At 53.0% G+C, this 4,460-nt stretch overlaps 1 long non-coding RNA gene across 1 annotated transcript; it reads left to right on the top strand.

Moving 5' to 3' along the window:
• The first annotated feature begins 2,135 nt into the window (after positions 1-2,135).
• Positions 2,136-3,895, top strand: LOC106726849. The gene is made up of 3 exons (XR_001362964.1): positions 2,136-2,205; positions 2,811-3,023; positions 3,562-3,895. It is a non-coding gene; the product is annotated as an uncharacterized LOC106726849 (long non-coding RNA).
• The last annotated feature ends 565 nt before the right edge of the window (positions 3,896-4,460 follow it).

The following is a 4,460-nucleotide window of genomic DNA, read 5'->3' on the forward strand; positions in this document are numbered from 1 at the left end:
GACTCTGATAACTTTACACATTTTTTTAAATTAGTAGAATCAGTGGAAATAGAAATAGGAAAGACTTTGAAGACTTGGCAGTTTAACTAGCTCATTTCAGGGTGGTGTCCTTAGCTCTCTCAACCCAGCCTCAGCACCTATTGTCTCTGGTCTCCATCTTGCCTCAGTCCTCCTTATCCTTGTCTTCTCTGTGTCTCCCCTGTCTCTCTCTAGCCTACTTTATCTCCTCCCTACCCTTTTCTCTCGCCTGCCCCCCCCCCCCAGGTACTGTGAACCAGAGCCCCTTAGCTTGTTTAGGCTAGTCCAAGTAGCTTTACCCTTTGTGAGCCTGTCAGTTCCCCACCCCCCAACAGATCCATAGTGAGTCATTTGGGGACTCAAGGCATTCTTCACTCTTCCTTCAACATCACTCTCTCTTAGCTGCCTCAGCACTGCCTACTCTATAGCAGCCAGCAAATGCCTTTGATTCAATGGCTTGATAAAGGGGAAACACAGAAAGTAGTGAGATAGGAAAGGCCATGGAAAATTATGACAGGGTTTCCGTTCCTCTGTTCAGAACCTTTAGGAACTGTATGCACTATGTACAGTACTCCAAAGTATTCAGGAGCCTCCATTGATATGCACTGCCCTTTGAAAAAATAAAACAGAAAAGAAAACATCGTTTCCTTGACCCAGAACCCCTTGAAGGTCTCTTCCTTCTCAATCCTCAAATAACAGCGGTGCCTGAGTAAGTTGGAACTTGTGACAATGACTGATGGGCATTTCCAGCGGAGTCTTCAATCTGACCCCCAGGAGAGACAACTAGATGGGCTCTTCCCCGAAACCCCAACCCCAGCAACCACACCGGCTCACCCAGGGCCTGCCCAGGTGTGTCATTCTCCTTCACACTGTACCTCCCCCCCCTCGCCTCACTTCTCACAGGACTCTTTTAAGATAGATTTGGGAAGGACAGTCTCACTCCTACTTTCTGTCCTTTGGAATCCCAGTTCCAGCTCATACCAAAACCCTTCCTACTTGGCTCAATCCTCCCTCCAGTGAAGGGGTGGCTTCAATTCTCTAATCACGGGGAAACGGGGAGGCGGCTGGAATGTCCTGCTTTCCTAGCTCTCCCTTTTACTTCGCTCGGCTCCTATCCTGCTGTAACTGCTAGACTCGGCGGCCCCTCCCTTCCCCATCCTCCCAAGGGAAGCACTGAAGATGATAGCTAGCACATACAGAGTAACAACCGTGTGCCAGGCATGTGTTTGCTCAGCTTCTCTGGAACGCCAGCTCAGGTCCCTACAATACTCTTCCCTTCGCCGTGTTTTCTTTAATTCCCTGCCTCGTCCTTCTTCATCTCTGACTTCCTCTTCTAAGAAGTTACGTGGGGACCCACTGCCATTCTCCCAGAGGCCACCACTTCTCTGGCTGTGCTCAGAAGAGGTGAGCCACTCCATCTCTGTGCTTCAACCATCCCTACACATCCTAAGAAAGAATCTCCTAGTCCAGGCCTCCCCTGCCACCATCCCAGCCCGCTTGCAGAGGCCTCTCCAGGGTCCATAGACAAAAACACCACTGCCACCGCCCCGCCTGCCTGCCAGCCGGGTCCCCAGCCTCTAGGCTGTGAGCGTCCTCGGTAGTGACCCCATCGTGTCCCCCAGGAATGATCTCGGCATTTCAGTCCGCGAAAGCTGCCATAAACAGCTTAAGCCCAGGCTACCTGAGTCTTTCGTCCCCATTTCAGCCCATGTTTCCTCCCTAGAGCCCACTCATTTTCCCCTCAACTTCTTAACACATCAAGCCCTCCCTTTCATTAAGGGGTTCATGCAGTATGACAGTCCCATGTTCTTTGGGAGGGTTAATCTTGTACTTGTAGACCCAAAATGTGCTCCTTCTACGAGGGAGAAAACTGGCTTTCACCCTCCCCTAGAGCCATGCTGGATGTGGACTGGGAACAAGTAAACTGATCTCGCCGAAACCGCCGAAACCGCCGAAACCGTTACCCCAGGGTCTCGCGAGGAGAGAACCGGCTGGCCTCCGCCAGTTGGCTTCCCAGACTCGTCATTCATTGGGCTACTGACCTGTCCATCACTTCTGCTGAGCCAATGAGCAGCACCACCTCCAATAGCCGTTGGAGGGCCGGCCAACAGTCTCCTGGCTCGTTGAACTGAGCCGGTGGAGAGGGCCCTGCTCCTCTCACCTGCGGATCCCGTACATCATGGGCAGGTGGGCACATCATGGGCAGGTGGGCACATCATGAGCAGGTGGGCACATCATGGGCAGGCGGGCGTGCGGAGGATCAGTCCAGCCAGCCTAGCCCCCCACGCAGCTTAGGAGGAGGACGGGGACAAGGCTTACACCACGTAAATGTTGGGGGTTGGGGTGGGTGATGGCGTTAGGAAGACGGGACTGTCTGGACTCTGCCGCACCCAGCAGTCCCTGTGTGACCTGGGGTCCCTTTCCCCCTGGTCCTGCGCTTTAGTTGCTTTTTCAAAAGGAGGAGGTTGATTCCTCATAATCTCTCAGCCCCTTTTGCTGTTGTTGTTTTGGAAAACATCGCGTCTCAAGCCCAGCCAGTTCATTGTGAACATAAGGACAGGCGATGGGTCAGAGGGGAAGAGCTGGGGGGAAGGGGGGTGCTCAGGGATGGAGGAGGGGTGCCCGGGCCGGAAGGGCGTGGGGACAGTTGCCTACCGGAAGGGCCTCCGAGTGTGGGCTCGAAAGAAACGCAGCCTGTGGTCCTGGCTACAGGGTGGAGGGGATCTATAGAGATGTCGGTGGGAGGAGCCCTGCCCACCCTGTTCACAGGTGGTTTTGTTTCTTTCCTGTAGTTTCCCGTAAAGGGTCCTTTTGAGAAGTTCCATCTCACCACGTGTGAACTGGGATCGGCTCCCACAGTGTTGAATGAGCCTTGAATTTGATGGCTTCTCCATTTTCTCAACCAACACCACCTGCCCACGCTGACAATGACAGATGGGCTTTTTCAGGGGGTGTCGTCGCCATTCCCGCAGCCTGGGGGGAGGCAGGGTACCTGGCCACAGAAGGTGAGTGTGGGTGGGGAGAATGGGGCCCTGCCCCTGCTCCCGCCCTTCCCTCCGCCCACCTGCTGACTCCAGCCCAGGCCACTTCCTCCCCCAGAAATTGGGGGGGCCTATGGCATGCTCGGGGAGGGCTGTCCCCTGGCCCCAGCTCTGCTCCGCTGAGAAGTAATCAGCTTCCAGAAACTTGAAGAAATTGCTTTTCTGCAAGAGGGCGCCAACCCGATGTAGAGGGATGGTCTGCAGCGAGTAGAGTTGGCAAAGCCATTTCTCTGGCCTGTAGGTGCCTTCATACTTGGCCTGGGCCCCTGGGAGTTAGAGGTTGTCAGCTGAAGAGGTGCAGTAGGCTTGTCCTGACCCAGGTACCTGTTGCTGCTGTAGCTTCTTCCAAAAAGATTTCTACTTGTCACACCATCCGCCACCCCCACAGCTGTTTTCCCCTCTGTTTCATTGGTCTCGCTTTCACTCTGTTCTTCTTACTGCCTTTTTTCCCCCTGTATTTTTCTCTCTGGTTTGACTTTTCTTTTCCCTTTTGTTTTCTAAGGCCAAGTAGAAATCTGGAGAAGATGTGAGGACGGTGGTAATTGGAAGGAGGGGCGTTGGCCTGAGCACCCACTGCAGGAGGCAAGACCAGCCTCCCTGCCCTAGCTGGAGTGAATATGGCTCCTCCCCGCACACTCAGACATCCCCTTGGTTCCTTGTTTGTTCTTCAGGGCCACCTACAGATGGGCACCCCCACTCTAACCCAACCTCCCCAGTGATTAGAACCACTGACTCCTGCCTCCCAGGCCCACCCCCATGGAAGGCCCCTACAGAAGCCAAACATAGGCACCTTAGACTCTGGCATACTGAGCCATGCCCTGATCCCACCTCACCTTCCCGCCAATTTATTATTTAATAAAAAACAATTATTAAATAATACTCATGTGTCTAAAGTATTATTTAAATACTTGTTTCAAATGTAACATTAAATTGCATTCCCCCTTCTTCTCATTTTCCTCATTGTATCCTTCCCAGGATCAAAATGATAGGGAGAGGCTGCGAATGAAGGTAAAGTGTAACTGTCCACTTCTCAGTAGAGGGCAGCGTGAACCATGCTACACTCATGGGCAGGGTGTTTGGGAGCCCAAGTGCCCTCTCCCCCAGCCAAGAGAATGATTTCCCTGAGCACCTTGTACCCAGGTGGAAGGGCATTCACCCTGCTCTATTGGCACATTATGTAACAAAGATTTACTGGTAAGAAGGATCTCTGTGTTAATATATATATATATATATGCTTAAGCGACCATTACAACCAAATGACTGGAACAAACCAGTCACTATGACATGCACTGACCACCAGGGGGCAGATGCTCAACACAGGAGCTGCCTCCTAGTGGTCAGTGCGCTCCCACGGCCAACCTCCTACAGCCAGCCAACCTCCTGCGATCCGGTCCCTCCCCC

This window comes from Myotis brandtii, unplaced genomic scaffold (genome assembly GCF_000412655.1).
Source record: "Myotis brandtii unplaced genomic scaffold, ASM41265v1 scaffold324, whole genome shotgun sequence".
Taxonomy (NCBI): domain Eukaryota; kingdom Metazoa; phylum Chordata; class Mammalia; order Chiroptera; family Vespertilionidae; genus Myotis; species Myotis brandtii.